Source organism: Medicago sativa, chromosome 8, assembly GCF_051527215.1.
Source record: "Medicago sativa cultivar Bolivia chromosome 8, Bolivia_mono, whole genome shotgun sequence".
Taxonomy (NCBI): Eukaryota; Viridiplantae; Streptophyta; class Magnoliopsida; order Fabales; family Fabaceae; genus Medicago; species Medicago sativa.
Window position 1 is genome coordinate 33,425,461 of NC_140756.1, and position 9,988 is coordinate 33,435,448.

Consider the following 9,988-nt stretch of genomic DNA (forward strand, 5'->3'; position numbering starts at 1 on the left):
TACTGATATTGTAAAACCTTTTGTTTTTCCTAATTAACATTTTGATGATCAGCATATAATTGCTGATAGAAGCTTTTATTTTGCGAAAGCACAGTCTTCTATTATTTTTCTTCCCATTTTGTGACGAACTGAAACTGAAATATATCTATTACAACTAATTGTAAAACTTGAGTCATTTGCCACTTGAATTACTTAAAGTGAGATAGAGTCTTATAAGTTACACTAATTTTGTAACTCAAAAGAAGTAGCCAAAATTTACCAAAAATTCACAAAACCTGCTTCTGGTCCAATCTCTGATTCAGAAAACCGTTCCGGAAGAAGCCACGTCAATCCCTGTCCACATTTTCAATCAACAAATAAGATAACAAGTGGTCTGCAAATGCTAACATACAACAATGTCCTTCATAGATTGTTTAAACAGACAATGTCAATCACAATCACAATCACGGAAAACTAGTTGTTTAATTTGTTTTAAAATTCCATTTTCAGTTGATATTCAAGTTACAAAACGCCAAATTGTTAGACTCTATAAAGGAAATGGAGAAATCTTGATTACCAACAAAAAAGTACAGCATAAGATAGCACTTAATGCAACAATAGCTACAACTATCAAACAACAAAATTCATGTAGAATCACAATTTTCCTCTGATTTTTCATTTTTGGGTTACTCTTGTGCAGTTATTGAAATTGCAACAAGTAATGACTAGCTATGACGCACCAACACTTCATATTGAAGTTGCATCTGATACCAACATGATATATTCAAGTTCCTTCTATTTTCTTAAAATCAGTATCCGTATCAGGTGTGGTGTGTCTATATAAGATGAAAAGTGGTGTACAAATGCTCATATACAACAGTTATTTAACAATGTCCTCCATGACATACCACAGACTTGTTAAACAAACAATAACAATTACTGAAAACTAGTTGTTTATTTGTTTTAAGCTTCCATTTTCAGTTGATACTAAAATTACAAAAAGCGAAATTGTTAGACTTCATGAAGGAAATGGCGGAATCGTGGTTATCAGCAAAAGACCATAATAAGATACCACTTAATGTAACAATAATCAAAAACTATCAAACCACAAAATTCACAGCAGAATCCTCACTTTCCTCTGATTATTGCAACAATTACTAGCTACGAGGCACCGATACTTCATATTGAAGTTGCATATTACACCAACTTATATATTCAATTCAAGTCACTTCTATTTCTTAAAATTATAATTTGTATCTAGTGTCAGTGTCGTATCAAGAGTCGTGTGTCCATATAAAACGAAAAGTTGTGTACAAATGCTCATATACAACAATCTTTCAACAATGTCCTCCATACATAGAGACCTTTTTAAACAAGCAATCCCAATCACAATCACAGAAATGTAGTTATTAAATTTGTTAAGATTCCATTTTCAGTTGATATTCAATTTACAAAAAGCGCCAAGTTGTTAGATTTATGAAAAAAATAACGAAATCATGATTATCAACACAAAAACCACCATAAGATAGCACTTAATGCAACAATAGCCAAACTATCAAACAACAAAATTCATAACAGAATCACATTTTCCTCAAACTCTTGTGTTACCCTTCCGCAGTTATAGATATATTGCAACAAGTAATAACTACCTATGTAGCATCAACACTTCAGGATTAAGGTACACCAACAAAACATTAAATACATTTATTCATTCCTGCTATCTTAAATTATTAATTATTATCAATGTCTACGTATCAGTGGTATCAGTGATTGTGTCTGAGTGTCAGTGGTCATGTCTGGTGTCCGTGTCGGTGTTCTATATACAATTGTAACACAAAAGCATGACTTTGTAAATCTTAAACAACAAAATGATTAAATTGAATTAAACAAAATAATATTATCAAATTATCAATGAAAACATAAACTTACATTGGCCAAAGACTCCAAGGAGTGCACATAGTCTTTGTTCTGTCTGACCCATCTTTTATAAGCCTCCATAGACCCAAAATCTGAAGGTATTGGAAGTGACCCAGTTGATCAAGATACAAACTTTCGATACAATTTGTGTGAATTGAAGATTGGTTTCAAGAAGAAAAACATGGAACTCGAAGAACAAGGGGTTGCATTGATGAGTTGAAGGATCTATTTCCAACCGTTGATGTGTACACTGTTCTAGCTTGTGCACTGTTTTGATGAGAGGTGTTTGATATCTCATTCTCAAGTAACGGATGTTGTATGAACATGTGTTTTAATAACTGGACCGGACTGCTTGGTCGAACTGATCAGACTGTGAACCGGTGGGATGACCGATTTGGTCTGTTTATTGAATTGATTATGCAGTTGAACCGGTTAGAACCCTCATGACTCGATCGATTTGTTTAATTTATGCTTAAACTCTTAAGGTTTTGAACAATTTTTTGCATACGTGCTAAGAACGTTACTAAAAGTTCCGCAGTAAAACATTATCGCAAAATTTAATTTCTACATCCAGATTTTGTTACGTTTATCTTTAACTTTTGTCGTTTTAAAAAAATTCATATTAAATTTGTTTCACGTAGAAAAATTCTAAATTTTAGTAAATGAATCTTTCATATTGTTCTAAACTTGTCTCAAAAAAAATCGTTCTAAAATTCAAGAATTTAAGAATAATTAAATAAACTTTGTTTTAGCAAGGACTAAAATTATAAGTATTTTGTTTAGGGACTAAAAAAACTATTAAAATTAAGTAAGGACTAAACTTAAAAGTTTCCAATTTTATAGACCAAAAACACATTTAACCCTTAATTAATTTGCTTTTTGTACAAATTAAATTTAATCTTTTTTTTTGGTAGTGGCCTGGGTTTGAACCTCAGACGTTGCATATTTTATGCATTGTCCCAATCAACTGAGTTAAACTCACGATGACAAATTAAATTTAATCTATTAACTAACTATTATTTCCGCTCTTGTTAAAAAAAACTATTATTTCCGCTTAAAAACTACAGTAGAAACTCTTTGAATTAATACTCCGTAAATTAATAAACTCTTTAAAATAATAAATTTGTCCGGTCCCGACTTGGGCCAATGTAAAAAATTGAAAAACTCAATAAAATAATAAGATAATAATTTTTCGGAAGATCCCTTTATAATTTTCGGTCCCAAGAAAATCATAAATTAATAATTCATAGAAACTGGAAAAAAAAATATATTAAGAATACATTGAACACATTTGTTCCTCTTGTTTACATTTACTGTACTTTAAAAGTCATTATTGATTTCCAATGCATATGAACACAATGGTTACTAATCTGCGTTTAGTCCCAAGGTTCGCTGCAACGTAATTCTAAGAGGCATAGACTAATTTGCCTTTTTGTTTGGTATGTAGAGTATAATTACTTAAAAACTCTTTAAATTAATAATTATTAATTTATCGATAAATTAATAACTATCTAAATTAATAAATTTCTCCAATCATGACATTATTAATTTATAGAGTTTTAACTGTATTATTTTTAGAGCAATGCTAAGGACAAACTCTCTGTCACACTCTTTTTGACACACTCCCACTCATTGGTCCACGTCATTAATATTTTAAAATGATTTACTTGTTACTGGTTCTGCCGGTTACACAAAATCATAACAATGCACGATCTGCAGAAGCCCAAAAGGATTCCCCTCTCTCTCTCTCTTCAATTCTTACTACCTGTTTATGCAATAGATGGAAAAAAGACACAATTTTTTTATTTTTTTTCTTCTTCTTCCATGGAGTGGATTTACTGTTTGTTTTTGAAGAGATGAATTTACTCACAGTTACTCACAGTTCACACCCATCCCCTGGTGAATCCAAAGTTTAGAATGGAATTGCCCTTTCTTTAAAAAAAATGTTTGTTAAAACTAGCACCGTCTCATGAGGAAGTGGGGACGAAATCAAATGGGTTAAGAAAGTGTAAAAAAAATTAAATTTGTTATCAATAATTTACCACTGAAAACAATTCTGGATTTCAATTTATAAACCCAGTATGCATTCAAAACCACTACCAAGTTAAGGTCAATGAAATCAACTGCTTTAAAAGTTTAATTTTTGAAGAGAAAGGAAATTTGGGGTTATCATGATTAAATGAAATTTGCAGCGCAGGAGCTTTTTAGAATGGAGACGAAGGAAAGGGGCTGTTGAAAGAGTCTGTAATGGAAGTGATGATGATTAGAAACATACAAGTAAAAATAAATAAATAAAATAAAAATTGATGTGAACATGTACAAGTACAACCGGTAAACAGGTGATGTGCAGAAAAAATTACATGATGTAGCCCAATAGTTGAGAGTGTGTCAAAAAGAGTGTGACAGAGAGTTTGTGCTTAGCATTGCTCTTATTTTTTATATTAGCTCAGCATCATGGATATCTATAAGTACCAATTAAATGTTCGGTAAGGCAAACAGAAAAAATTTTCAATATAAGTACCAATTACTATTATTCCCACACCACGTCATTTTCTCAAGTACACGTACACACGGTCTAAGCACGAAGCAGTAGTAACCGTTTTCATAAAAGCCATAAAATGATAAGGTTTAGATGTTATTGGACATTTTTAAGATCGGATAAATTGATTTAAAAAGTGATATGAATTACTCGAAAAAGAGTCAAACCACACTTAACTTTCGTTAGGGTAAGTTCATGAGCAATTTGAAAAGTGAGAAGGATAATTTTCATCAATTATATTTTTCTTTAAATAGTTTTTTTTGTTTGTTTATAGATGGTTTTCGAGATTAGATCCAACCCTAGTTGGTTCTTGTTTATTATTTTTCAGTGTTTTTTCAGTCTGCACTTTGTATACAGCAATCAACATTTTGTTTAATGGTTTTTTGGATCTTTTTTTAATCATTTTTTGTAGTAAATCTTTTTTTAATCATGTCAATGTGATCTTTTTCTTATAAATTATCTCCGAGGATTAAGGATGTGTAATTGAACCTAATTTATATTCTACTCGAAATTCCTTTAAGAATGTCTCTGCCAACTCCTTCAAAAAAAAAATTGTCAACCAACCAATAAAAAGTCATTTTAAGAATGAAACATATATCGATTAAAAAATGTGGTTAACTTTGGTGTGTAAAAACTATAAGACAACCAACAAAGAAAAAGTCATTTTAAGAAAAGAAACATGTACCGATTAAAAAATGTAGTTAACTTTGGTGTTGTAAAAATTATAATTTATTCTTTGAATAATTTCCATTATATATATATATATATATATATATATATATATATATATATATATATATATATCGAAGGAATATATATTTTATTGTGTTCTATATTTTTTTTTTTGAGGGAATATTGTTTTTTATATATTCCATATAGTTCGAAATGCAAGAGGTAGATCAATAAAAATTGATTTATTTGGTCCAAAATTTGGATCAAATAGATCAATCTTAATGAATCAATTGTCTCTTAAATTTAGAATTGGGTGGAGGATATTCTAATATTATTATATATTTAATTTAATATCTTAGTAAGACTGGTTTGGAAATTGTTTTTCACATACAAAAAATGTGTTGCTTTCCTGGCTATGAATTAATTCTAAAGCGATTTTTTATGCAAATATTAAGGTGGTTATCAAAATTGCTTGTAAAATTGTTTTAGGTAGGGTAGTTCGTAATGTAGCTTGAAACCGTTTTGAGGGAAAAAATTATCATATTCAAAAATAAAATTTTAATATGATTTGAATTGTTTTTTAGAAATCTCAACTCGATTCAATTTAATAGGGTTCAAGTAGAGAGAAATAGTAGAGAGAAATAGTAAAAATTAGAGAGAAATAGTAAAAGATAAAACTAAAAATAAATTTTTTATTGATCTACCTCTTGCATTTCGAGCTATATGGAATATATAAAAAACAATATTCCCTCAAAAAAAAAATATTTAGAACACAATAAAATATATATTCCTTCGATATACTATTTTGATTTAGAATCTTGATAGTGAAAAGTTATAATGATCTTTTTTTCTTTTCGAGGCGAAATTGTAGGATCTTAGAAATCATGATTTATTAAAAATGGGAAATGTTAACCAATGCCTCCGGGACACTGGTTAAGGGAACAAATATAGTAATTTTTGTATTGAAAGTTGTGTAATCAATGCATTAAAAATTTAAAAAGTGTCTTTTTTGACTTGCAATTTCTTCTTTTGGCTTTCTTAACCAGTGCCCTGGAGGCACTGGTTAACATGACCCATTAAAAATAAAAACTATTTTAATAAAAATGGAATCTAAACATTCAGGCAATATTTAAGATTTAATACTTAGATTAGGCAGAAATTATAGGATCTAATTTGATGGTACGATTAGACCAACACGGTCCTTCGCCTATAAATAAATTCTTTTCAAGTTATTTCTTATTAAAAAAATTAGAGTGCAATTTCACCATGAATATGGATAACCAAATAAAGAAGAGAAATGATATTTGAACAACCATTTTTGACAATTCTGTGACAATTTTCTCTCTTATATTCAGTGGCGGAGCTAGAAAAAATATCGAGGGTGGGCCAACAAAATATACTATAATATATAAACATAAATTTTTCGGTTGCAATAAACGCTATGCACAAAGTTTCATCAAAAAAGTAAACTACATACGTTAGAAAATTAAAATAAGTCGTTATGCGATCCAACTAACTTGAAATCATCAATAATTAACTCAGAGCTAATACTTGCACTAATTTCCCTTTCGATATAAACTGTCATGCTATCATTTAGAAACCCACTTCCCATCTTGTTTCTCAACCTAGTCTTGATAATCTTCATTGCTGAAAAAGATCTCTCGCGCGGTCGAAAATCGACGACAATCGACGGTGACACTTTGATTTGGGTTGAAGGTTATGGGTTTGTATAGTTAGGTCGCATTTTCAAAGAGGGAAAAGTTGTGTCTAACGTAACAGAGGAAGGGGAAAAGGCAGGGAATGTTGGGTGGGCCACTTGGAAATAATAATATAATCTGAGGGTATTTTTGTAATTTCCCTATAGGAAAATTTTTGTTTTTTTCTTGGGGGTGGGTCGTGGCCCACCTCAGCCCATATAAGCCTCCGCCGCTGCTCATATTCACATTATCTTTTTACTTTCTCTCTCTATTGTTTTGGTTTTCGTGTTAATATCTCATTTCCTTTATAAAATTTTGGTTGTCACAAAAGTTATCACATATATGGATGTTCAAATTAAACAACTCAATAAAGAAAACCATAGAGGGGAAGAAGATTGAGATCAAGAAGCTTGACAAAGAATCCAACAAACAAGTCACTTTCTCAGAGAAGATAAGGACAAAGAATCCAACAAACAAGTCACTTTCTCAGAGCAAGCTTCTTAAAAGGGTTGATGAACTTATGATGCCTGTCATGTAGTTGAATTGTTTGCTATCCATAACTAAATTCTTCCACATATATGACCAGTGGTAAAGAATAATGAAAGATCCACAAATTTAATTGCATCAATCCTCGAAGAAAAAAAAATTGTTGATGGTGTTCGCTCATTTCGATTATACCTGGTCTTTGAATGACCAATTCAACCACATGTTGATAAGTCTTTAATAAGATCAAAAGAATATTGAATTTGGTGAAAACCACAATACACTCCTTACTCGAATTAAAGTATCAACAAAATGAGTCACTATCAAATATTCCATCAAACACTTAAAGTACAAACTTGAAACAAATTAAAGATAACAATAGAACACAAACAAAGATGCAAAACTAAAAAAAAAAAAAAAAACATAAAAACTCACACAATTATTAGAACTCAAACCTGAAAAATAATGGAGTGACTAAAACATAGATTATATATCAAACTTAAAAATTTGATATATAAAAAACACAACTCTTCTATGAGTAATTCATCTTCCAATAAACACAACTCTTTTTATACAAAAAATTAAATACATATATACACACACAACTCTTGTCCATTCAATCATACACCGAAAAATTCATACCATTTTCGACAAATTTTAGTCGTTCTTTTGAAGAGACGTATCGGATGGAAAAGAAAATAAATTTAAAATTACGATATTATCCTCTTCAATGCAAATCATTTAATAAAATTTTGACTAGTTTAAGCATAAATCTCAAACATTTAATCTAATTAACTAAATGGTACATGTGTATGTTAAAGTTTTTCTAGATTAACGGAGACGCACCTCATAGAAAATCACAAAAATAACCACCAGCCTCAATGAGAATTTACAATAAAGCTTGCATATAGTGAAGCCTTTAAAAGTGATTTATATTTTTTAATCACATGCATCATCATAATGCTAAAACTACCAACGAGAAGTTTGGTCTAATGGAAGAAATTAAATTAGCACATCGTGGCAGCAAAAAGATGTATCCACATTTGTGTCTAACAAACCTTGAATAGGATTATCTTCAATTGAAATAAATTGTGAAAAACCAAAAAATATGTAAATTATCCCATAACTTTTAATTGATTTTAGCACAGATACTAATTGTTATCCTCTGACCCACCTTTTTTTACACTTGATCATGATTTTGAAACTACCAATTGATGATTAAAAAATGACGAGGGAATGAAACAAATTCATATTGGACTTAAAAACATTAAATAAAATTTTGAAGCAATACGGAAATATAGATAAATAAGATGCCCTTTATTCAAATAATAAAGAATACAACACAAGTACAATTTCAACTTCCAACTAGATAACAAATACAATGAAAGACCCAACAACACTAAGGCTTGGTCCTAACCAAGTCACATACATGAAACTAGGTTAAGCATGTGTGCTTGAAATTAATTTAAAACAACATGAAACATAAAAACACAAACATAATTAACACGGACATCTTAAGGTGGATCTAAGGGCTCGGATCAAAAGAATCCGGAGGGTCCATATCCACCTCCTCCCCCCATATTGTTGAAACTAAACAAATGAGATTGCAACATAGGGTTCTGAAAAAATTGTGCTGGAAACATTTGAGTTTGCGGAGGATTTGGTTGATGATGGAGAGGCATGTTAGAGGATGAACCATTTCCAACAAAAAATGGAATGGTTTGAGTAGGAGCACCCTGGATAACAAGCCTATCAGCATGATGTGCAACCAGTTTCTTAGTCTCCTCCAAAGCCTTTTTGAAAAATTCAAGTTGGGCCCTATTCATCCCATCAACGGGACCAACCCACCAAAATTGAGCCTCGGTCGCCTTGCGTAAGTGGTTCAGCTCTTCAGCACGTTTCTTCTCCATGTCCAGTAGCTGGTTGATCTGAGTCAGCTGAGTATTGAGCTCGCGCACGTTGGCGCTACGGTGAGCCTCAATGAATTGCATGGTACCATTGTTTTGGGATGGGACTCGAGAGAGATAACGCTCTATGACTGTATCAACATTGGGTTGGCCAAATGAAAATACCTTCTCCCCAGGTGAGAAAACAATGAGAGCAACATCTGCACCACTGAGAGTGCAAAGCTCACTGGCTTTCTTGAAGAGCCCACTACGGCGCTTCGAGAAAGTCACTTGCAAGTTGCTCTCGTTGCTCATTTTTTTCATCTCAATCTTTTGGCGACCTCGGCTTTTCCTTCCACTCGACATGGTTGAATCACAAAAAGAGAGAAAAGAAAAGGCTGGGTGAGTGTGTTTGTAAATTTAGACTAAGAAATGGTACATTGGAATTGGACGTGAAGGAATTATTTTATAGATAAATTTTGTGAGTATATTTCCGCTCAAATTTTGTGAATATATTTTCAAGACGCGGTTCTTTTTCGAAAGTTGTGACTTTTCATTACAATAAAATATTTACTAGATTGAGAGATTATCATCATATCTCTTTTTACAGGCTTATATGGAAGATAATTCATTGTTAAAAAAAATTGTTCTTTTTCCCGTTATATATATTTTTTCTTATTTAGCAATTGTTAGATAAATTGTACCTGGATAATTCCAAGAATCTGAAATAATTATGTTCATACTATTTTATATATTTTAAAATTAAAAAGAAAGTCTAGTACAATGTTAAGAATGGTAATGTTCTACAAAGTTGA

General features: G+C 31.0%; 1 protein-coding gene and 1 pseudogene across 3 annotated transcripts in view; both read right to left on the minus strand.

The window, feature by feature from the left end:
- The window catches only part of LOC146898597 (disease resistance protein RGA2-like), a 40,843-nt gene extending 38,731 nt beyond the window's left edge, over positions 1–2,112 (minus strand). Inside the window, exons 1-2 of one of the 3 annotated variants that reach the window (XR_015021143.1) lie at positions 1,909–2,112; positions 276–333 (exon numbers count right to left, since the gene is read on the minus strand). The gene's annotated coding sequence lies outside the window, so the exon portion shown is untranslated. Of the gene's footprint in view, positions 1–259; positions 334–1,908 lie in introns of all 3 variants that reach the window. The other 2 variants (XM_085731565.1, XM_085731566.1) reach the window with 2 other exon arrangements.
- A 6,493-nt stretch (positions 2,113–8,605) lies between these two features.
- LOC146898603 (agamous-like MADS-box protein AGL62 pseudogene) lies at positions 8,606–9,539 on the minus strand (annotated as a pseudogene).
- Positions 9,540–9,988: the final 449 nt, after the last annotated feature.